Genomic DNA, 25,926 nt, shown 5'->3' with positions numbered 1-25,926 from the left:
GGTAATGCATCCAAGTCTTCCGCCTTAAAGAAAAATTTGCTGAGTGCATTTGCACGTGAGCAACAGCAAATGACTTTAAAGAAAACGATATAGGTGTGACTACAAATTTTTGGTACCATATAGATTATCATCGTGAACCCAACCCAAAGATCTATACTAAATATCCAAATGGTTGCTTTGTTTTAAAAAAAAAATGAATTGATCAGAATTTTTGTTCCATAACAACATTAAATCTTCTGTAGATTTATTCATTCCTTAAAGAAATATTTATTGAGCATGTATTAGGAGCTAATCGTGGAATAAAGAGGGGAAAAGACACAGTCCTTATCCTTTTCTATTTAACTTCATTTTTTTTTATCATATGGGCAAGAACAATAATAAAATTGTGTATTTATGGGAGATAACAGAGGACATCCAAGTCTTCCATTTTGTACACAGGAAAACTAAGATCCAAAGTAAGTGTGTTGACAAGGCTCACACAGTTCTGGTCAGTGACCAGTCAGGAAATAAAATCTGATTTTCAGACTTATTCTCTAAAGGTCTTGTGCCTATACCTGCCTGCTTCTCTGGAGTTCATGCCACTGAAGAATTTTCTTCTCATAAAGAAATGAAGAATCTTCAGAATAGTTCTTTCTGCAGAATCAGAGAGTGAAAACAACTACCTCTGACTCCTTACTTCTCTCACAGGACTTAGCTTGATCAGCTGCTATGATTCTCTTCTACTCTCACTTTAGGACCCATCTTTCCCCTCATTACTTCTCTCATGCGGGCTAGATATGGGCCAGAGTCACATTTCAGAAAAAGTTGGCTTTAGTTCCAGAGGGATGTCGTAGTTGCTCAGACAGAATGTAAAACATTGCAGTAGATGTCATTTTAGATACTGTTGCATTTGAAATGTCATCTACTCACATACTCTTCTGTTTTCTAAATCCACTCTAGGAAACTATAGTTTAAAAAAATTATTCTTTGCAATACTTTACATTGTTTCATAAAATACTGGAGTGGATTGATCCTTGGACAAGCAAATTTAGGTTGATTCCCTGGCCCCCCTTTTCCTCTGCATCTTAACATGTTTTGGAGGGTTGGGAGCACAGTGATATACACAGAGCCCTTGTGTAATTAAACAGGAAAGGAAGCAAGGCAGGGAGGGTGGGGAGGAGGGAGGGAGGACAGGGGAAGTCAGACAGGCAGGGAGAAGACTTTGGAGCAGGGAGTAACTGTAGCAGTAGAGGTATAGTTCTTGTTACCATCCGAGACACTTTGATTTGTGGTTTGATGGACTCCCTGCGTGAACTTGGTCTTCACAAAAGGAAAAAGGCTGTTTGCACAGGCAGGGGCCTCACATTTCAGCTAAAGTCCCTTTGGAGATTCCAAAGTTCTCAAGTTCTCCCTCCTCCTGATACAAACACAGGCTCAGTCAGGTTTCTCATCAGCTCAGGAGAAGTTAACCAACACGTGACCCCGGTAGACAAAACAAGAAGATCTACAGACTCACTGGAAATGTCTCGATTTTGAAAAGTACCTGATGTGGAAAAAAATTAAAAGAGACAGGAATGGAAAATTCTTTTGCTGGCTTCCTGTTCTCCTTCCTGCTAAAGTAGGATTAGTTACCAGCTGTCAAAAGAAATACCACTTTTAATTCTTATTGGGGGGGCGGGGGGGGGGGGGAAAGCTTTAGAAAAAATGTCTTGGAAGGGAGAGTGGCAGCAAGAACTTGCTTTTTTACATTTCATTCCTGAAGTCTGAAGTAGCACAAGAGAGCGTGAATTGGGAAAGAATTATGCCTCTGTAGGGAAAGTGAAGAACAGAGAAAGCAAGCGATGCAGGTAAATTAACTCTCTTCAAATATGACTGAATGAAATAATCAGTGTACTAAGGAAGTCAGTTGGGAACTGGGACTTGCCATATCCAGGTAATGATTGGAAATTTTCTCTTGGATAGACAAAGAATTTATAACAGCAACACCATCCTTAAACTGAGGTCATCTTTGGAAATCAAATCAACTGTCTTTGATGCAATTCTCATTCCCATGGAAGTCTTTGGTAAGGCAGATGACAACTTTTCAGTTTACAAGTACATCTTGCAGAGGAAGAGAATATCCTAATGTTTGGCCATGTGCATTAAATGTGGGTGTCATCAAGTATAAGCTTGATAGCATATAAAACTCTCCCAGGGCATCTTTTCATTTAATCCCCCCGACACAGTATCAAACATATCACTAAGCCTATTGTGAGTGCAGAGGTCTAGGAAGACAATACATCCACTCCAAAAATTCTGCTTGACCCTCTTCTCCTTGATGTTGAGAACCCCATAGCTAGAAATGGTCTTCTTTGCATTAAGACAAGATTCAAAATGTTAAATATAATTAAGTCCCAGTTCATGTTTAAAAAGAAAAAATAAGTAGGGGAAAAGGCTAGACATAATTTGTCAAAGGAAATTGAGGATTGAGACCAATTTTCATTGCTCTTATCGTCCATTAAAAGCATGTACACCTTCAACATCTGGGAGAGATTTTTAAAGGTATGCCTCTCATTCCCCAGCCCCCAAAGACAATGCATCTTTTAACCTGTTTGCATCATTCAATGTATTGGATTATTTCAAACGATACGGAGAATTTCATCATCTTTGTTTAAATCACGGTTGAAGTGTGGTGCATCTTCTCAAGGAAGCGCCGAACTGGACTGCTCTTTGCAGAAGAAAACTCAAGGTGGCTCTTTTCCCTTCTCCCTCTGCTTCTTACTATCTATTTTCCAGAGTGCTGGGAACACAGGAAAACACACAAAGCCTTCAAGTGGAAGTGAGACACTCTGAGGGAGCAGGGAGCTCAATATTGAAGGGAGAGAACAATCCAGGCATAATCGCAAGTGAGACATACGGTGTGGCAAGAGGGTCACAGGTTGGGAGGGAAGAGATGGGCGTGTGTGGTTAGGAGGCTCATTAGACACCGAACTGAAGAAAAGAATTGAGGAGAGTAAATAAATATGTAAACACCCCCTTCCCTAAACAAGGCAGGTTAATTCAGGAAAGCAAAATAAAGAGATGCACAATCTCATCCTTAGTACATATTATGTCGTAGCTTTCTCTTTGACATGCTGCTGGATTCAAAGTCAAGATTCAGCCAGTTCTTAGCTGCTGCTACTAAGAATTTGATGAAGGAACTAAGAAGTACAACAAAGTACAATAAAATATAGATAAAAAGGAATGGTACCTTAAAAAGCTTTATTCTTGCTGGGCACGGTGGCACATTCCAGTAATCCCAGCAGCTCTGGAGGCTGAGGCAGGAGAGTTCAAAACCAGCCTCAGCAAAAGTGAGGTTCTAAGCAACTCAGTGAGACCCGTCTCTAAATAAAATACAAACCAGGGCTGGGGATGTGGCTTAGGTGTCAAGCGCCCCTGAGTTCAATCCCTGGTACCCCCTCCTCCCAAAAAAGAAAAAAAAAAAGTTTTATTCTTTTTTTTTTTAAACCATTAATTGATGTTTAGAGTAGACAAAGAAGGAGTTAACAAAAGAAGTCTTGAAGGGAAGATAGTTGTCAGTTTTCCATTGCTAAGACAGAATACTCAAGAAAAATCAACATAAAGAGAAGAAAAGATTTATTTGGCTCATGGTTTCAGAGGTCTCAGTCCTTGTTCAGTTGGCTCCACTGTTTTGGGGCCTGTGGTAAGGCAGAACCTTATGGCAGGGAGCATGTAGTAGGGCCAAGTTGTTCATTTTATGGCCAGCATGGGAGACAAAAAGAGAGCAAAGGAACTGTGGTCCCAATATCCCCTTCAAGGACATGCCTCTGATGATCTAATTCCCTTCCAAAGAAGCCCCACCTCTGACGGCTCCCCCATCTCCTACTAGTGCCATAATCTGGAAAGGAAGCCTTTGGCTTATGGGACATTGGTGGCTTATGGGACATTGGAGGCCATATAGAATTCAAACCCTAATAATAGGATTTTTGTTGTTGTTGTTCCAGGGATTGAACCCAGGGGCACTTAAGCACTGAGCCCCATCCCCAGCCCTCTTTATTTTTTATTTTGAGACAGGATCACACTAAGTTGCTTAGAGTCTTGCTAAATTTCTGAGGCTGACTTTGAACTCACAATTCTCCTGTCTCAGCCTCCGGAGCCACTAGGATGAGAGGCATGTGCCACCACACCCACAAACAATAGGATTTTAAATCACAGAAATTCACTCAAACTTAAACATGTGAGAAAGTGCATGAATCAAAAAACTGGAGCATTGCCTTTGGGGAACAGTGAACTTTACAGTTCAGCTTGATTGAAGTTTGGTAAACATTTTTCTATGAAGACCAGGGTACTAAATATTTTAGGCTTTAAATGGCATCGCTTCCGTTGAGACTTCAGGTCCCCTGAATTCTGCTATGGTAGCATGAACCTGTCATCAACCATATGAAAATGAATGGGACTGTGCTCCAGTAAACTTTTTATGGATCCTAAAATTTGAATTTCATATTAATTTCTACATGTCACAAAATATTCTTCTTTTGTTTTCGTTACTGTTAAAAAAATGTAAAAACTATTCTTCACTCAGTCTTTACAAAAATGGGAAGCAGGAAGGAGCCTGCTACTGTCACAAATAAAGGACAGATACCTCAATTCTATGCCATGAGTCGCCCCTCTGTATTGTGTAACCTCCTCTCAGGCCATTACTGACATTGTCCTGAGCTGTCAAGGGTAGATCATTCTAAAGGAGAATTATCTGTCACTTTAAGTCCTTACATTCAAGTAACAGATTATTTCCTCGCCATCTTGTAATTTGACAGCTCTTTAAACAAACATGCCCCTTGCATTTGCTCAGTTCCTCTCTGTTTTGAAGGCAGACTGCAGTTCCCAAAAGCAGAACCTCAAACCAAGGTCATTTCAATGCAGGTAGATTGAAGGCCTGGAGGCATGCAACAGAAAGGCCAATCCAGAAATCCAGATATTGTTTTTATTTGGCTTTGGAAAGTGCTTTTGGACTGACATGTTAGTATAGGTGTGCCTGATAGTCCTAGAATTTACTTCAAACAAAGGAACCAAGCTTCACAAGGATGCTCTGACAGAGTCGGGGTTGGGACGTGATCCCAGTTTCCCCAGCTTTGCCTCCCGTCCTGCTCTGCTCTGTGGTATTTGGATTCTTCATCACCCACTCACCCAAAGTCACCATTCCTGAATGCACCCTCCAGAGCAGAGAGCGTGCAGTGTATTCTTGAGCTTTTTAAAGTGTTCCTGTGGCATGGAACACTAATAAATGGAGCTCCATTTTCAAACAAGCAAAAGCATTCACTAAAAGATCAAGCCACTCTTATTATGGATGCCTCACAGTGAAAGTTGCTCAATTAGCATGGAAACGTAGAGTCTTCAAACTTCTTTGCAGAGACTGCAACCTGTCATTCATGGGTGACTGAAAAGTCGAGTTCCTTGGGAAGTTCAGATTCTTGTACAGGTATTGGGTAACAGGGTGCAAACACATGTTCCCATCAGAACATCAAAACCCTGACGATGGCTAGCAGTGTGGAACACTGATGATCTACCTGAGGTAGGTGCTGCTGTTGTTCCTATTATCATTCCCATCATCTCCATTTCACAGATGAGGAAACTGCACGTAGAAAGATTAAGCCCTTTCCCAATGTCACGCAGCTAGTGAGTAACAACACCGACACTGAAATCTAATCTTATTTTCTCAAGCATTCATGCTTCTAAAAATGGAAATCAAAAGCAAACAACCCCAAAACAGTAACTAGAGTGAGAAACTAGAAAAGGTCTCTGGAAGTTGGAGATTGAACCAGTGGTCTTCCAGGTTCCCTGACCTCCTGGGCTCTTTGGAGTAAGAGGAAATGCTCCTTCCTGGTAAGCAAGACACTCACATAGACTTTCCTTTTTCCCAGATTTTGGAGATCTTGGGACTGTTGTTTCCTTAGTTCTTCATGGCTGCCTGTCACACTTTCTGGACTTTTCTCTTGACTCTGGCATTTTAAAATCTACCTCCTCTCTTACCACTCAATGTTCTGCCTTCTGGTGAGCTAGTTTGGCCACATGACCACCTCAGCGTTTTAACTCACTAGGACCTGGGTCGCAGCCCGCATGGTAGTTGCCCTCAGTCTCAAGCTCTGATTGATGGGGTTGGGGAAAGAGAACTCTTCAGCTCCAGGCTCTGCCTTCTGCTTTGTCAACTGTGCTCCCCACGCTAATCCTCATAGGCAGGCCAAGCGGAGGACTGATGGATGCTTAGCAATGTCTAGTCATCCCGTCTCAGTTTTCACTGGCTTGCAGCGTCAACCCTCACCTGCCGGGAGGTATAGTTCTGGTGGGAAGGGTTTCCTTGCACTGTTCAGACAAAATCTGAAATCTAGCATGAGTGTTTCCACAGGTGAGTTCCCAACTATCCTGTTTGCAAATATTTGAGTCACTTTTTACTGGCATTGTTGAGTGTGTTTCTGGCCCAGGAAATCTTCCTCCTTTGGATCCCTGAGTGAGTGTTCCCTTAGTGGTAGACTTGAGTGACCTTCACCGTGTACCTGCTCCAGAGGTACAGAGGTAGTGAGGTCATCGCTGTCTCAGCTGACTGGCTATCGCCTGATTTATAAGATGCCAGAGGCTACCTGTGCAGATTCCCAGTGTAGGAACAAACCAGTGTCAATGGTTAACCCAGATTCTTGGTGTCTGGGGCTTTTTCCCCCTTTATTATTAACTAAAGAGTATTCTTACCACGGCCCAGCTGAGAGCACACAGCTCACAGATTTCTCGCAGAGAGCGTGAACACAAGGTAAGTGTGACTCTACTTTTACTGTTACATAAAGTCATGCAGTCTATGGTTTGTTCTTGCTGGCCTCCTTCCTGGGGAAGCAGCAATCTGCTGTGCCCCCCCCCCCATACAGATATCAAGGTTGGATTAAATGTAATTAAACTAATTTAATTTCCTATTCAAGTGCTTTAAGTAGGGTTGAAAATGTGTGTCATATTTTTTAGTTTATTTTGAAGCTTCGGGCAAAAGTACATTGGTGTTTATAGTTTGTTAAATAGACCTTACGTGCCAGGATATGTGTAGATGCCTGAAGTGGCTTCGTCATAGTCATATGGAACATTCTAGGATTTCTGTCATTACCTGATTATTGAATTGTCTCTCTCTTTCTCTCTCTCCATATATAAACTATATAACTGCAAACCTTGAAAAAACATACATTTTTATCCACTCTCATAAATGTTTCAGGAAAAGTAGGTGAACTGTTTCTTTATATGTAATAACATGAGATGAGATAAAACATGCATTTCTCTAGACTTATTTTAACATGAATTGCAAGTAATGAATTTTCTCCAATAGGTTTCACCTAATTCCTCTATAGTTCTTTTCCTCTCTCTCTCCCTTCCTTCCTTCCTTCCTTCCTTCCTTCCTCCCTCCCTCCCTCCCTCCCTCCCTCCCTCCCTCCCTCCCTTCCTTCCTTCCTTCCTTCCTTCCTTCCTTCCTTCCTTCCTTCCTTCCGTTTCCTTTTAATATTTTCTGATTAAAATCTTAGAACTCTTTGTCCCTGAGAATTTATTCAGGAAAGTATGGGCTTATAAATTCTTGCTCTCTGGTACCATGATTTCTCTGAGATGCAGTCTAATTTTTTTCCCGTTGTGGGTGGATTTAAGTGGTAAACACCTTTTCTAGAAACCCAGTGAGCTCTGGGCAAATGCAGCATGGTCTCCCGCGGTTGTGTGGACTGAAAGGTCTTGAGGAAGGTGAGCTGCTGCGCTTCTGCTGAGCACGCTCTCACGGCCCCGTGGGAAGCAGCCTGGTGACTAGGAGAGATGCAGCCCTGCATCTGTGAGTGCTCCGTGGAAAAGGAAGACCAACCTCTCTCTCTGGCTGATTCCAACCAACAAAATGCCATGAAGTCTCTAAACCACAGCTGTTTTGTAGATTACACTTAAGGAATATCTGAAATGAAGCCAAAAAGAAGTTTAAAAATGAACAGGGTCCAGAGTTCAGTTCAACTTGGGAGGGAGCATTGGGGTGGGGGAGGGGGAGAGAGAGAACGTGAGTGATAGAGTGATAGATATGATCTTGTTTAAGCTTCATTTTAAAACTTGACAATTGTGATAGATCCAAGTCGTTGATCTCATACAAAACAAGACTATGACTGTCCTTGGAGGAAAAGACAGGAGTGGAAAAGATTTTGATAGGCTATTTTCATTCATTTTTTTCTAAATAAGCATTTTTACTTGGGGGAGAAGAAGGTTTTGAAAAATATATTTTTCTCACTATATAGAGATCAATGATAAGTCCAAGTTCAGATATGGATATAAATGAACTGAAAATTAGCAACTGCCAAAATTGTGCTTTGGGGGAACCGCTAGAGAGATAAAGGACATCTAAGGTAAGCATTTGGCACGGGTCCTCTTTGTCAAGCTGGTAAGACCCCCACTTGAACACGCTGTTCAGCTTTGTCCTATATGAAGTTTATATTAATATTCTATGTGACTTCCTAGTCCTAGGGAAAGTAACCTCGAACCTAATTATAGAAATAGTGGGCGGAACGTTTTGTCATTTCGGGCCACACAGGGGCTATAAATATTTCTATGTAAGGAGGGGTATGAGCCTTTAAGTGCTCACCAAGTTCTGGAGGCTTAAGAACTACCCTGAGTGAATCCTCCTTGTAAAGGCCTAGGATATTTATTTTATAAGTGAAGCTTAGATTTTCTTCTTTCTGGTTGAGTCTTGATTGCATTTCAAAATGCATGTACCCCAACCACCACCTGAGGTAGCTCTGGCAGCACACTGACCTGGAGAGGTGTCAGGCTGATCCAAAGGGCACAGAAGAAGGTCTCCACAGGGGTCTCTCGGGATCATGGGACCTAGATGTACTGGGAACATAGGTCACTGAGACTCTCTGACTTTAGACTTTTCCCATGAGTACTGTTTTAAATAAAGAAAAAAATAGCTTTTTTTTTTTTTTTTTTAAGAGACCAACACCTACATTTTGCTAGTGCAAAAAGAAACCCTAGAATTTTGATTTTTCTTTCCCTCCATAGTCTTAAATCCTGGAATTGAGAAAATGAGTCACCTGGTCATTTCCTTGATTTGGTTGGTTATTGCACTTAGCAACACATATTTTCCAGTAATTTATTTATGGATTAATCCTCTCCGCAAATATTTATTACTTGACAAACAGGTCTTAAAGTCTCAAGATTGGATGGGAGATTGTTGATTCCAATGGTACCATATTCTTGATGAATTTATTGCTAGTGAAGGAAAAAAAAAAGATTATTTGTCATAGATTACTACCATATTTCATGCCTTCGACAAATATTTGTTTATTGCCTACTCTGTGCCACGCATTGATCAGATATTTAGAATATATTAGTGAAAAGAGAAAGACATAAAATCCTGTCTTCATGAATCTCCTATTTTAGTAGAAAGGATTTTTGATTTAGTCCATGTGTCCGCAGGGGCTGAAGGTATCTCCAGTCTCATTTGGGGAGGACTTTTTTCCAAGGTCCCTCACCTGGTATTTGGCTGGCTTTGGTCCCTTCATGAGTTGCATGGTAGCTTCTGTCCTCCACCCATGTGGTCTGGAACCTTCTCTCCAGTTCCTTGCCACACAGACCTGACAGTGGAACAGCTCCCAACATGGCAGCTGGTTCCCATGGTAGCAAGCAAGTGAGAAGGTGGGACAGAAGTCAGAGCCCATTTCTTTACATAATCTTGCAAGCGACATCCCTTCAGTTGACCTGTGACTAATCACAGGTGAATCACTTTGGGCTGTTCACACTGAATGGGAGGAGTTTTAACAGGAGCATGAATACTGGGAGATGGGGATGGTGAGAACCATCGTCAAAGCTGCTGCCACAGGGCTGCACTCCCTGAGAAGCTTGGTATTTGAGTGGAGACCTGGAGCTGGTAAGGAAGTCAGCCACGTGGAGTCCTTGTGGAAGAGCAGCCATGGTCCCTGCAGCAGCCCTGAGGCAACCGTGTGACTGGCATGCTGAAGAAGCAGCCAAGAGTCCAGTACCGCCAAAGCAAGGTGGAGAGAGTGAGGATCGTAGCAGATGAGGTTGTGCGGATGTGTCTTTTTTGTTTCCAAGATGGAAAGGATTCTGCAAGCTAGAAACTGATTTGAATAGGTAGAGAGACAGTAGAGCATTGTGGATGACAGGCAGCTGATACAGGTGAACAAAATACAGAATTAAGAATGAACCACCGAGTGTGAGCATGAGAGCAAAAGAAGACCTGCTCCTTCTGCTGGCCCAGCTGAGTAAGTGTAGGGTATCTTAACACCAAGGCTCTGTGTAGGCCTATGACATGGTCACACCGTGAGGCCTGTGTGGACACACTAATCTCCTCAACATGGCGAGAACCAGGGCCTCTCTGTTGACAGACGTGCAAGGACAAAGTAAAAGCAGATTTCTTGGGTGGCAAACAGAATCCAAAGACTTTCTTCAATTGTCTCTCTCCTGGCTGGGATGTGCTCTTTTCTTACATTGTAGTGAGCAGTGACCAGTAAGTACATCCATCAGCTTTGGCATCTCCAAACGGTCCCTTCATTGGAAACCATGGGGATACAGGGACTCCATGCAAGCAGATGTGTGTTACTTTGTAAACTCTAATAGATGGTTTTGGTGAAAGGTTCTAGGCCCAAGGGTCCAGCTTTAGGGAGAAGATTTTGTCTACATTCTGAAATGCATTGCATGTAAGATTCCTCTGCAAGAGCAGTTACATGCTGTTTTCTTAGCTGGTCGGCCTCTGCAAATTTGACTGAGAATTCTTTTCAGTATCATTGTTTGGGTCCTATGTACCCAAGATGTTGTATTTATTTCATACTCTTTGATATAAGAGACAGATGACTCTATTTTCTACATAGCTACTTTTAAGATGGGATCAATTTTTCCCCTTTTTCTTACTCTAAAATCAAGGATTCTGAGTAAAACATATATAGCATTTTAAAAGCAGCATTTCACAATTAAAGTCAACTTTTCCCAATTACCTTGGTTCCACATTCACCTTCTCCCCAAACTAGATGTGAAAGTGTCCACAGGTGCAAAGAAAAATTGAAAAAAAGTCAATCTCCAAGAATTAGATGTATCCAAAGACTTCACAGAAAGAAGGTGAGTTTTTACATTAACATGTTCCAGAACTATCACCTCACTTTCTTATTTTATTTTACTTATGTGACTAGTGTTTTAAAGATTTAATATGCTTCCATGGCTTTAGGTTACCTTTGATAAGACTTTTTTCTTCTTTTAAGAGAAAAATTAATATTTAGACATTCCTTTTTTTTAAAGGGATAAAAAGTATGTTCCAGCAAACATGACAAAAAAAAAAAAAAAAACACATTTTATTTTGGAAAATTAAAATTTTTTATTAGATCCTATTTTAAATCAGAACCATGTTCCCATGCAATCAATCATTCATTAAGGACCATTGCATGAACTGATCTGATATCCAGATAACGAAGACCTGGTTCTTGCCCTGAATCTATCAAAAAGGCAGATCTGTAAATATTTAAGAGCAAGCCAAAGGTTTAATCTCAGGATAACATAAAGTATGAATAGCAAACCAACCAATCGACCTCTTCTAGGAAAGCCAGAGGCTGATAGCCAAGTTCATGGCAGAGCAGCATCCTCAGAGTGCTTTTGGAATTAAAATCTTTTAAAATACTGAAATACTGTTTCAACTCTCAAGATCATTACAAGATTTTTTATTGCCAGAGCACCCTGATGGTTCTCCAATAATTATTGTCTTTTCCCAACTATATTGTGTTTACTGTATTAGTCAAAATAGGAACTAAGGGGTGTCTGGAATGAGGAGGGGGAGGAGAAAGTGGAAGAGAGAGAGGTGGATGGGGAGCAGCGGGGAGACAGGAAGAAGACTTTATTTTAAGAAGGGGGTTCACATGGCTGTGACTAGCAAGTCTGAGCTCTGTAGGTAGGGCCAGCAGGCTGGAAATTCTGGTAAGAGTGAATGTTGCAGTCTTACGTCCAAAGTTGCAGGGTAGGCCCACAGACAGGAATCTACACTGCTGAGGAAAAATTGCAGCTTCTGCTTCGGGAAGACTTTTCAGGTTCTTAATGCCTTCAGCTGATTGGAGGAGCCCCACCCACATTGTGATGTACTCAAAGACTATTGATTATAAATATCCATCACCTCTCACACATCTGCAGAGCAATAGTCAGACTGGTGTTTGATCAAACAACTGGGTACCATAGCCCAGACAAGTTGAGAAGTAAAATTAAATTAACTATCACAATAACATAGGTCATTTTCAATCAACTGAATTTTGCAATGTAGTTATTGAGACATAAGTTTGAAGCTTCAATTTCTGTAAAAGAGATTAAAAACTGTACTTTACTCACATACCTTTTAAATTCCACAAAATAGATCTGCCTAAGACTGTCATCCTTGCTCAGAGAAGCATCTATTAATTTAATATGGTTAACATTAAATGGTTTTTAAATAATGAAATAATTCAATACAGTTTTTAAATAATGCAACTTGGTGAAAGCTTTAATTGGAGGAAAGAACAAGTTATTTTAAAAGACACTCACAGTCCATCCTTATAACAGCATTACTTCCTCTTCCATGAAACTCATTATCTATACCATGTATTTTGGTTATTTTAGCTCCCTTCTATATTTTTATGCCTTAACTTTTCATGTGCATGAGTCCTATCTCTGAATATCTGTCCACAGTGGTAGCTGCATACCAGGAGTTCTTAAAAGCCACAATAAATATGATATGGCATTTGGAAGCATTTATTTAACTTCACAGTTTAGGTAGGCAGTAAGGGAAATCATGTAATGTAACTGATAAACAGTTTAAATAATTATTTTGGTAATGCAAGTTTGAATATATATAACACAAGGCTGGCATAGGTTTTAAAGAAAAGTTCCACAAGACACTGGAATATTTTGAGTTTGGGACCAGTCCTTTGGGTTATATAGCCTTACAATATATAGTGATAATAATGGGTAGTGATAAGAATAATGTGCACATTTCTCTTCTGCTTGCAAATGTTTACTCTTTAGTGGAAAAATCTTGAGAAATACTTTTGGAGCATGATTTCTATGAGACAAAACTCTCGGATTGGATTACTATTTGATTTAGTTAGTTGGCTCTGCCCCAGAATACTATCTACTCACCCACGGATGTGGCCAGTCTTTTCACAACTATGAGTTCTTCTTATCTCAGGGGAGATCACTCCAGACAAAGGGAGTTCACAACATTCTGTCTCCATTGTGGGAAAATAATCCAAAGTAACCTCACAAAAACAAGGCACCTGGCTTAATGGTTGGACCAGAAAAATGATTCAGAGGAACCTATTCTGGGTTATCCTTTGTGGAAGGCAGCACAGGAGTCTGCTGGAGAAGAGCTTGATAGCTTTCCCCAATTAACACCTGAAAGTCTTGTGGCCATCTCTGATGACTAGTTAGGTCATTGTTGACCTTTTAGTGTTCTTGCTTTTTATGACTGTGTCCTGTTTATGGATGACACAATAAAATCCTTTCTGGACATGCAACTGAAATTTGAGAAGGGGCCAGAATATTAGAAAAACCATGACTGATACACCAGGCTTCTCATATCAAAAATCCTGTTCCATTTCAGCTTGCATTTTGTTGGGGTCAGGATTGAGCCAACTTGTGGGTGGTGACAAGGAGAGAACAGTGCAGCTAATTTGAGCAAATTATCTAAGACCTATGTGTTACTCATTTTTAAATTTGGGCTTTATGGGAATCGAAGGTGTTTTCATTTCCTCATGGCTAAAATTTTATTGTTTTAAGTAACAATATTGAGCTGGAGATAAGATTACACCATTGGTACTGGGAGTTTAAATGCTGAATGAAAGTTCAGAGAAACAAAAATCCCAGCGAGCAAAACCATGAACATGCAGACCTGAACAAAATCAAAGGCACCGAGCTTTACATAATGTTTTCTGTGCATTGTACTGCATGGTTTGTGTATGTGTGTGTGTGTGTGTGTGTGTGTGTGTGGGTGGGTGGGTGTGGTGTTTCTCCTGCACAATTGTCAGTTCATCCCTGGTGTTTGCAAATGCAAATAGTAGGCACCATTTCTCCAGGGTGCATGGAGGTTGGTTGCGACCAGCTGAGGCATCTTCTGCAGCGGAAGCACATAAGTACCGAGTGAGTAGCGTTGGCAGGCGAGAAAAAGTACACAAGTGTCTCCTGGAGACCAGTTGTTCAGTCACCACAGTTCATGGGTACAGATGCCCATGTGCAAATTAAGTGTCTATATTAATCACACAAAAAGTGGTACCATGATAATTGCTTTGCCAGGACTACAGTATTGTGGGCCTGGTTATTTTAGACATCAAAATAATGGCATTTAGTAACCGTACTGCTGTTCAGTAGACAGAAACTTATGCACCTTGGTTTTCATAGCATCTCCTTTCTTCTGAGCAGGTGTGTGATGACTCACTCTATTGCACACTGGGGTATAAAGATAAACCCGTGAGCTTCTTGCCATTGGGAAAGCCAGAGTCTACCAAATAAAGATACCAGCAGAGAACTGTTTCCTGGGGAATCAGGAAGCAGTTAGTAGAAATATCTTGTGTTTTTAGCTTGAAGGAAAAAGACATGTTTGCCTGATTATTAAGGACTTAACAGGTTCGGGAAGGCACGCAAGGCTCATGTTGTGGCTAGAGAGTAGGGTTCTTGATGAGAATGGAGGCAGAGTGGTAAAAATGGAATCCAGAATTCGACCTAGGTGGGCGCTTCTGTGAGGGGAGGTTTATAAGGTCCCCCTCCTCCCTCTCTCAAATCACTAGGGACTGCACCTCTAAGACTACACCCCATTATCTGCTACTGATTCTGGGAAAGGAGGAGAATTGAATAGGAAATGTGGAGCACAGAGAAGAGACAGAAGCAGATGATTATTGATGCTTTCCTATTTTTTAGGGGAGCCTTTGGTTGAAATGGAGGTAGGGTTTTTAAGATGTAGAACCATCTCTAACAAAGGAGCATAAGAATGACTCATTCAGGCTGCTGTTTTTTTCTGAAGTTATTTGTTTCTTGTGCTTTATTGCCATAAACTATGTTGGCATTAACTCTGTTTTTGAAGAACGTGGTAAGAGCATCTTTTCGCGCCTGGATAGAGTGCTAAAGATGGTACTAGGAATTTCCCTACAAACACTCGGTTCCTCCATATATCAAGGGACACACGGTAAGAGAGACTGATGGAGCCATCAGGGTGCAGGGAAAGAGCTCTAGGTCAGAAGTCTTCATTCTTCCTCCGGCATACATTTATTATTTGACAGTGAGTAATTCTCCATCAGTTTCTGATCTATAAGATGAAGATATTTCCCTCCATGAATGGATCACAGGCTCAATCCATCAGGGTTTGATTAGTGAATAGAGCTGCCAGGAGACTGCTGGGCATGGGGGCACACACCTGTAGTCCTGGTGACTGGGGAGGTTAAGGCAGAAGGATCCCAAGTTTAAGGTCAGCCTCAACAACTTTGCTAGGCTCTGTTTCAAAATAAAAAAAAAAAATAAAAAGATCTCAGGATGTAGTTCTGTGGAAAAGTGCCCTTAGGTTGGATACCCAGTGCAGAAACAAAACAAAACAACAACAACAACAAAAAACTACTATGATACTATATAATAAACTATATCATCTTCTCAAAGGATTTGACTTGCACAAATGGCCACAGCCTAGGTGCCTCTATTGTTGGTGAAACTGTTGCTGCAGCCCTAAAGCTGGAAGGCAGGTTGTTGGAAAGACAGACAGATGGCGAAATTGAAGAAGCCAACAAAACAAGGGAGGAATTAGGCAGATGCCACCAGGATAAGATGAAGCCCATGTCAGTTTCTCATGACCTTTGAGCCCCCAACTTGTTAATGGGGGTGACTATCAGGAAAAGCTAGTGCCTTCCTCATGTAACCCCGGAGCCACAGAAAATGAAGGAGGAGACCAGAAGATTTGGAGGATCCGTGGGCTCACCAGCTCATGCCACACCAACCAAATGCACCCGCAGATCAGGGCCCAGTGGAATGAATTGTCACATGGTTCCTGGTTGACCTCCTGGTATAGAAAGAGTACAGCAGTGGTTTTCTTATGCTAGCACAAGTCATGCAAAATGTCCCCCGAGCCCAGGCTCACCTGAAGCTGGGAAGGAAGTGGAATATTGGGACACATAGCATCAAGTTTAGTGAAACTGATGCAATTAGAATATACCCCCCACACACACTCCTGGGTCCAAAAGAGAAAGAGATGATTGACTTGACACGTGGTCCCTCACACCAGTCTCTTCACTGATGGTGGAGAGTCTTAGTTGACCCCGACGTGAGCTGTAATAGAACTTCTTTTGCCTCTTTCACAGAATGAGACTGATGCTCAAGAACGAGGTTGGAAAGTTAAACATGGAATGACACCTGGAATCCCACGTTGGCTGTCTGATGTTAGATTGCCTCTCTATTTAAGAGTGAAACACTAAGAAATAAATAAACTGGACAGTTTGATGAGTGTGAATGGTGTGAGGTTCCGGGTCTTTGTGAGCGGTGGTGCTGATGGATAGCAACTGACTCCCTGCAGGGACTCAGACCCCTTCCTTCCCATCGCTATAGCCACTTTCCTAAGCTCCAACCCGCTTCCGGCAGTGTCTGTCCTGCTTTCCTACCATGTATCTCTCTCTGAAACTAAGAAACAACAGAGAGGTCATAAAAAGCAGCAGCAAAATTCCTTGACCGTTAGCGCTTTTTAGAAAGTAGTGAAGGCAAGAACCAAACCCTGTAAACGTCACGCCAAACCTGCACAATGATTTGCCCATGGCATCACCTTTTGGAGATTCTCCCTCGTTTTTGTTTTTTATTAGATTGTGTTCAACAACTTTTTAACCTTAATTTTCTGCCACAGTTATTTTTATTTGTTTGGGTACAGGGGATTGAATCCAGGGGTGATTCACCACTGAGTCACAATCCCAGTCTTTTCTTTCTTTTTTTATTTTGAGAAAGGGCGTCAGTTAGGGCCTTGTTAAGATACTGGGGCTGGCCTCAAACTTGTGATCCTCCTGCCTCAGCCTCCTGGGACTTACAGGCATGCACCACTGCTCCCAGTTTTCTGCCTCGGTTTCTTGCCCAGATGTTATCTAGTTGAGTAGCTCTTATGTGTTTCATAGACCCCATATTTTATAAATATCATGAAGTTGGTGTCACAGTAAGAGACCTCATGATTTCTTGGAATGATTTCTTTCCATGTTCCAAGTGTTCTGTCACCTGATTAATGACAGAAAATTGCAAATCTTTCATGAACTCTAGGAGGTGATATGGAGAGATTATGACATCTTCACCTAACGATAACAAAGGAATGTGTGTCATTTCAGAACAAGATCACATTTTCAATTTTTAAAAATTTTTTTATGTCACCAAGAAATAAACCCATGCTGTGCTTCATCCTAAGTGCTTTAAATATATTCATCCTTCCATCTGTATGACAGACTTCATTTTTACAGAGGAGGAAACTGGAAGTGAGAGGCCACATAATGTTCTGAAGGTTGTACGGCTATTACAGTAAGTGATGAGCTAGAGTAGGACCAGGCAGTCTTTCTCTGTAGTAGGCACTTATAACCACTAATCTGTGCCCTCAGTTTGCCATAAAGTTGTATCTGTGAGGTTGTTAGGGATGCTAATCTACATCAGCACCTCATTTGGATTACATACCCACCTGTCAAAACCTTTGTACATAACTCAAAAAGAAGTTCTAAGAGATGCTTAGGCACTGAGAGAATAAAATAGAATCAAATCCCAGCACCTCAGTCCTGCTCAATGCTTTGATTGTTAATTGCATTGAAGTGTTCTATTTTGTACACCAAATGCTAGATTGCTGTGATGCCTACCAAGGAATTTAAAGAATAAAAACAAACAGAGCAGAAATAGAAAAGAAATTATCAGAGCCCCAGATGACCCAGAGAAGAGATTTGTCATTCACATCAAAAGTTAATCAGCACAAGCAAACTTCAACAGAGCAAACCAATAAGGATTTCACTTCATTGAGCAAGTATATTACCCAACAGAAGAGAAATGATATTTCATTGATAGAAAAAATGCAATCAGTCTTCCTAGTCCTAATGACACAGGGCAATCTGTTAGCTTAACTAGCAAGTATTAAACTGTGGTACTATTTGTTTGAAAGGGAAATTGTAGATAAAAACAGAGCTCAGTTGTCTTGGAGAGATTTCTTAGACTAGACTGAGAACTTTCTCCTAAATTATGCCACAATAATAATATTATATGTATGTTGGTTGGCTGGAAATTATTTTTCTTGATATGGAAATAAGTACCATGGGGATTTTCATGAGAAAGTAGATGTAAACAGTTTTTGCTTTTATACTGCAGTTAGTTAATGAGAGCAATAGTGACATGAATTCACTTGTCAACATATTGTGTTTGCCATTTATTAGCCAGTAAATTCTATATTTCATTGTTTCAGAGCATGTATTACCAATAAAGTCGAATTTATATTTTCTGAAAGGGCATCAGAAAAAAACCAGTAGTCATTGTATAAAATTGAATTTTTAGACAGGGCATAGTGGCACATACTTATAATCCTAATGGCTTGGGAGCATGAGGCAGGAGGATCCGAGTTCAAAACCAGCTTCAGCAACTTAGTGAGGCCCTAAGCAATTTGATGAGACCTTGTCTCAAAATAAAATATAAAAGAAGGTTGTGGATGTGGCTCAGTGGTTAAGTGTCCCTGGATTAAATCCCTGGTACAAAAAAAAAAAAAATATGCATTTTTAAAAGTAGAACATTTTCAGTATTCTTTGAATGAAAGAAAACTACAGTAACAGAGACAGAAAGCTGTTAATACTGAATTTGTCCTGTTCAAGGAATGATTATACTCTGATGATTGTTTATGAATTATTTTTCCATATTTGTTGGTAATAATACATCTTGAAAAAAATAGGATGTTTACTTTACAAGTTGAAAAATACTGTTGGGAAAAATGAGACGGTTTCCCTACCTTTCAAATCACTAGTGCATTCATCTTAAAGATGACTTAGCTTTCTGAGGTCCTAGTAAATCTCTTTGCTGTGTGTGGCATTTCCTTTTGCGTAGTCTCAGCTTTTAAACTGAAGATCACGGGGCGGGGTGGTATTTTGTTTCACTTGCTTTGTTCGTCTTTACTCCTTTGCCGATTGGATTCCCAATGAGAATAACAAGCGACATTTGTGGTGGCATTTTGGAGTTCGGAAAAAAGTTTTTATACTGATTAATACTTTTTATCTTCAAACCAACTCAGTGAGAGTAGAGTCTGTGGAAGTAGAATTCTTATTTCTGTGATGGAAATATCAAGGATCAGGTAAGTCAGGGGATGTGCTGGGATGTGACAGATAGGAAAACCCCACTCTGGGGTTTCAACCCAGCATCCCTTCCAGTTTCATCTGCCATCGAACTACTTCCATGCTTTCTTTTCTCTTCTAATTCTGCAGTAAAGAAATCTTATGCCTATAATCCCAGCTGCTGGGAGGCTGAGGTAGGAGGATCATGAGTTCAAAACCAGCCTCAGTAATTTAGTGAGACCCTAAGCAACTTAGTGACATATTGTTTCGAAATAAAATATATTAAAAAAAAAAGGCTGGGGATGTTAGCACATCCTGGTACCAAAAGGAAAAAAAAAAAAAAAAAAATCTATGGGGATTACAGGTGCCTTCTGGGATTTAATCTAGGCTGTGCTACTTTTGAGCCATGTGATTTAGGCTAGTGGTTTTTAAAATGTGTTCTACAGCTACAGCATCCTCATTGCTTGAGAACTTGTAAGCGATGAAAATTCCTAGTTCCCCACCTAGTGAATCAGCAATCCCGGGGCTGGGGCTCAGCAGTTGTATGTCTAGCAAATCTTCCAGGTGATTCTGCTCTACATTCAAGTCTGAAAACCAGGGCTGTAAGCAGAGGCACTTAACCACCATGGCATTTGTTTTCCTTTTAAATTGGGTCAGTGACAGCTACAATACAGAGTCCCTGGGAGAACTGTGACAATCAGCATGAAGCAACTGGAGGCAGGCACTTTAGCAGGGTATTGAAGCTTATGCGGGAGGGTCCACTCAAAGTCCTTCCTCACATGCGATCCTCTCTGGAAAGAGGAGCAAAGTGATCACCTTTCTTGGGGTGCACTACTATTTCTAAGCCTGGAAGGGATTGACTCATAGGAAACTTAAGGACACACTGACTATATTTTAGGTGGTTACTGGATGCCTTTGAAAAGAAAGCAAATGAAGGCATGTGATTTTTTTTCTACCTAGGCACTTTAGGAAAACTAACAGGAAGGAGACATGACCTAAGACCTATTTCTTTGTCACCATTAATTTATTTCCTACTTATTTATATGATTTTGGCTGTTATACCATAAGAGCTATGCCTAGTGGTCAATTTTAATTCCATGGTTTGAATTACTTAATATACATATTAAGTATATGTATACTTAGGTGCATATACATACATACATGTTACATGTATACATAACATACATACATATATGTTATGTATGTATATGCACCTAAGTATTTGAAAGACCTCTGTTTAAAAATTCTCCAAACTCAACTTTAAAAAAAATGGCTTAAGTTTTTTTTCAGTTTTGTTTCTACCAACACATATGACTTATTTTCCTTTTCTCATTCTGCAACCATCTGCTTAGGTTTCATGTTGCTAGATGGAGTCCACAGATATGAATAAGAAAATCAAGCTGATTCCTCCTTCTGATACCTGCCTTTTTTTCTTTTTGGTCTTTCTAAACCTACTGTGTGCCCAGCATAGTTTTATGTGCTTGCTTGGGGTCATTTTGTCCTCATTTATTTGACTTTTTTTTTTTTTTTCCAAAACGGGGGAGGTCTATAACAGGAATTGGGGGTAAGGAGCTAAGCTCCATCCGTTCGCCACCTACATAGGTTGGATTAAGTCTTGTGTCATTTACAGACGGCTTTTATCCACCAGAGAAGGGAGCAGTCCTGTGCCTGCTTTCATTTAATTCTGAGTATGCCCTGATTCCTGAAGCTGGAAAGGAAACATCACCCAAAGCCCTTTCATTTATTTGTTTTTTAATCTGTTTTCAATAATTTCCCAAAGCGGGATTCCAAAGGGGAAACAGTGAGAAAAACACGATGCCCTAAGTTACTAATGTGTGAAGCTACAGCGTTTCCATAACTGTGGCGTCTACAACCCCAGGGCACATTATTAAAGAAGCTCAACTTGCTACAAGGAGGGAAAATATTTACCCATAAACTGCACTTCCAGCCACATGTAGCATTTTTTGCAATCTCTGTTTATCCAAATCTACATGTAGTTAAAAAAGATTGAAAGTTAGTTACTCCAGTATTTAGAGAGAACACACAGCTCTGTTTGACGGTGTTTGGACTCTCTAGTTACATCACGCTCAGGACAAAGGCAGACAAGGAGACTGTCCCTTGGTAGCCCTAGCAAGGACTGCTTTTGTCACCTGGATCTTGCCCTAAGTTCTGCTCTGGTGCTTGACACAGAGAACTGGTAGAATCCACTTCCAGCCAGCCTCCACTGTCGCACTGCCCCTGAAGAATGCAGTGCCCTCATTTGCTCAAGCGTTTAGTTTTTAGACTCCACTTTGGATGTAATCACTGACTTATCTTCCTGCCAAAGTATTTGGGCTGGTAAAACAAGGCAGCAGATCTGGACAGAACCTGCTGTTTCTGCCTCTGTCCAAAGGGTAGTGGAAAAAGGTTGATGGCAGTGACTTTGTGATTGAATGGGGTAATTGTTCTGAAGAAAATTCAGGTTTGAAAGTTCTGAGATAAGTGGGAAGGTTCACCTAACAACATCTCAGCAACCTTTAGCTAGCAGAAAACAGGTCATCCATCCTTGTTACGAGTCGGCTGGGTAAAATTGTACATATGATTTGGTGAATGGAGGCCAATGAAGACATTTAGACTTTGTTTTCCCAAGTAATTTGCTTTCCTGGCCTGAAGTACGGACCTCATGCAGGCTCATATTCCTATTTACAGACCTTTCTGCCAATTTAGTGGATGCATTCAGAAGACTCACACAATAGACGTTTAAAACCCCGTAACTATCGTTTTGAATTGTCAGGCTGTACGGTTTTTGCATAGTTTCTTTTCAGTATTGTGATTTTCCTACCCAGCTGACTATGAATATATTAAACACTGCATAATTTTGCTAAATCTGTTAGAACACCTGAAAATGGAGGTATCATCCATTTTCTGCAGTTCAATTGCTAGAAATATAATAATATGCATCATTGTTCAGACACAGTGTTGAGGAAACGTCTGTCATTCAAAAGCTCATAATCTTTGGCCAGGTAGGTGAGAAGGTTTCCAAGTTTGGGCCTGATTTAATATCTGACTTCTCTGCCATCACTTTTCTTTCCCTGGTACAAACATGCCTGTTCCTTTCTCCCATCTGGAGAATGTAAGTCCTTTCCCACTGGAGAATGTAAGTCCTTTGCCACCGGAAACTTCTGTCTCAATGCACATCTTTCAAAATTCTGGACAAATCCACTTTGACCATGGGTCATTCCAGAGAAATTACACCAACATGGTATATACTGTCCCCAGTCAGTTTCCTCACCTGGCCTTCCATGGTTACCTGTGTCCCCTCCCACTCATTTCACTGAAATGGAACTGATAAAAAGACACAATGAAAATAATAAGATAGGTTCCTGTTCATTTTGCTTGGTCTTCTACATACCTAACTAACTTCCCAGTGGGCTAGGATCACATCTTATCAATCACCCTCTTGTTAGAAACATATTACCCTCCTTGAGCTTTGTAGGCAGCGGAGGTGAATGAACAGCACTCACTTGGGTGGGGGGAAGATGGAAACTTAAGAATGAAATATACAATAGAATTTGCTCCTTGGCAAGATATGTTGCAAACAAGTGAAAAGTATGCAGTATTTATTTTGAGCCCTTATTTATTTCAGCATGTGTTCCTGTCCTCCCAACACACACACACACACACACACACACACACACACTCACACCACCTTCTGATTCTTCTGCTTCCTCTCTTCTGCTGGTTGCAAGACCTAGTTCTCTGCTCTTAGCGAGATTGGTATCCAGTTTCCTGCTGCTGGTAGACAAGGTTTTGTCAGACACTTTGGGGATGCTATGCTTGGTTATCTCATAAGTTAGGAAATCAAGTGCTGTGCAACACTTAATTTGTTCTGCAGTGTAAGTAACAGAATTCTAAAACACCTAAATAAAAGCACATTGTGGTGAACCATAGCATGCTCTCGGTTACTTTCTTCATTGTGTTTTATCACTTTGTGAATCTTAGTTTCCACGTAGGATCAAAATAACTTCACATCTTTCAGATACATGGCTGCTACTTTAGCCTGTATATACAGAATTCCAGAATAAACAATGTATGCAGATTTACCTACCCCCAAGAAATATGCAGCTCTGGGTCTGCAGATGCTATGGAATGTCAAAGAGCAACATTTTAAAATTTTTGTAATCCCTTGAAAATATGATATGTTGCAACCCAAGAGTCAGCTTGTTATCTATAATGGCATTTCTGGAAAACAAACTCAGAGCATAGCTTATGTCATCAGGTAGCTGGTTTTATATTTGGAAATGACTGAAATGCTTACTAGCTCTTTGTGATAGCCAGGTTCTCCAGAAAAACAAAACCAAGAGGATAGCTAGATAGACATATGTGAGGATATGTATTAGGAAGTGACCTGTGCCGTCAGAGAGGCCAAGATGTCCTCTCTGGGGTTGCAGAACCAGGAGAAGGAGAGGCGTGATATAGGTTGGTTCCAAAGCCTTGAGAACCAGGGAAGCTGATGATGTGGCTAGACTGAGTCTGAAGGCCTGAGAACCTGGACCTCTGATGCCTGATTGGGAATGATGGATGTCTCAGCTCCAGAAGAAAAAAAGTCTTTTTGTCCTCTGCTTTTTTTTTTTTTTTTTTTTCTATCTGGGCTCTTAACAGTTTGCATGATATCCACTCACCTTGCTAAAGGAAGTTTCTTTACTCAGTCTACTGATTCAAATGCTAATCTCTTCCAGAAACTCACTGGCATACACACCCAGAAATTGTGTCTTACTGGCTGGGCACCCCTTAGCCCAATCAAACTGACACAAAATTAGCCATCACCTCCATCAATCTGCAAAGGTCAAAATCGAGAAATAAAAATTCCTCGGAAAGGAAGAAATAGAGAAAATAAAATCAATAATATGCAAATTAACCTCTAAAATGCAAGTATGAATGATATATTACTTTCCTAAGGCTGCTGTGACAAAGTACCAAAAACTCAGTGGCTTAAAACAGGAGAAATAGGAGAAAGTATTCAATTTTTTTTTTTTTTTTTTTAATTCCAGGCATTGAACCCAAGGTTGCTTAACCACAGAGCCACATCCCCAGCCTTCTTTGTATTTTATTTTGAGACAGGGTCTCACTACACTACTGAGGGTCTTGCCAGGTTGCTGAGAATGTCCTCGAACTTGGAGTTCTCCTACCTCAGCCTCCCAAGCTGAGGGGACTACAGGTGTGTACCGTAGTGGTGCCTGGCTAACAGAAATGTATTCTGACTGCTCAGGAGGCTGGACATTTGGATCAGGGCATTGGCAGGTGGCCATGCTGTCCTGGGAACCACTAGGGGAGAATGTTTTCTTGCCTTTTCCTGTTTCATCTGGTCCCTGTGTTCCTTGTCTTGTGGAAGTAGCTCTCCATGCTCTGTCTTCATCTTCACCTGGCCTCTATCCTGGTGAAGATATCTACGTCTAGGTCCAGATTTCCTCCTCTTTATGAGGACCTCAGTCACCTTAGATTGGGGTCCACTCTAATGACTTCAGTTTACTTCAGTCACATCTGCAGACATTTTCCCCCCAAATAATGTCATATTCACAGGTACTGGAAGACAGAACTTGAAAATACCTTCTGGGGGGTACTCCATCCATCCCATTATAGAGGATGATAGCAAAGAGAGACTCCACAAGATCCTCAGAAAAGAGTCGAGAAACACGGGAAGATGAAAGAAAGACTTTGCTTTCATTGTCCTAACAAATAAATGTTTCTATTGTTGCACTTTAAATTTATTTCAGCCATCATGAAGTGGTGAGATAATCCTGGATGCAAACACGTATTTTTCTGCTTACTGTTTGAATCTTTCATCCTTTTGAAGATATGTCTTTTGGATGGTGCTTTTGGAATTTGCTGTAACTTGTGGAAGTTGATTAGGTGTCAGTAAGCCATCTTAGTACGGATAATTAAATGGAAGGACATGTTTCAAAATCGGAAGGAGAAGATCCAACAAAAAAGGGGAAATAAAAGAAACAATGAACCCTGGATTGGGGAGAAAGGTGGGAGACATGAAGTATTCTCCAAAATACTTATCCTATAAACAGGGAGAAAATTGGGATCTGGGTATTGACGCACGAGCTCATGACTCAGATTTTCTTCCATAACTTGTCTTGCGCCCCAGACAGCCCTCGTGTTCTGAAGCTTCCTCTATATTTTCCAGACTTCCAAGCCTAAAGAGAAATAACAATAGTAACATTTGCATTTACTTAAGACTTCGGAAAAAACTAAAGTGAAAATAAAAGTAACCTTCAAGGAACGTCTGCACGGAATAACTGACTCAAATCTTTTGGCCTAGGCTGGGCTTTGGTCCTCATTTTCATGGCAGTAAGAGTAATATTTTTAGGCAGTGCAGGGTGGGGAAGTCGGAAAGGTTCGACTACCAACAAAATCTGTCTCTAAGAGAAAGTATCTACCTATTGAAAGAGGATTGATCCAGTCAGCGTTGCATTCGTAAATTTGAAAAGGTTGCGGAAGTTCTAAGAAATTGAGCTGCTAACATTTAGTGGAAGAGTGGTGTTTGTACAGGTGCCTTCTGTAGTGCAAGGATGGGCTGGAGAAATATTTCAATGATTACCACCATCCATTGTGCCTGTTTCTGAGTCAATGAAGAAAGAAACCAGAGAAATAACAGCCATCAGGAAAAAATGAG

General features: G+C 40.8%; 1 protein-coding gene across 1 annotated transcript in view; it reads left to right on the top strand.

Moving 5' to 3' along the window:
- Positions 1-6,616: 6,616 nt before the first annotated feature.
- Positions 6,617-25,926, top strand: part of KCNJ16 (potassium inwardly rectifying channel subfamily J member 16) — a 53,313-nt gene continuing 34,003 nt past the window's right edge. Inside the window, exon 1 of the mRNA XM_079130247.1 lies at positions 6,617-6,754. The gene's annotated coding sequence lies outside the window, so the exon portion shown is untranslated. The remainder of the gene's footprint in view (positions 6,755-25,926) is intronic.

Source organism: Sciurus vulgaris (assembly GCF_902686455.1).
Source record: "Sciurus vulgaris genome assembly, chromosome: 3".
NCBI lineage: Eukaryota > Metazoa > Chordata > Mammalia > Rodentia > Sciuridae > Sciurus > Sciurus vulgaris.
This window is presented reverse-complemented; position numbering and strand designations above follow the sequence as displayed.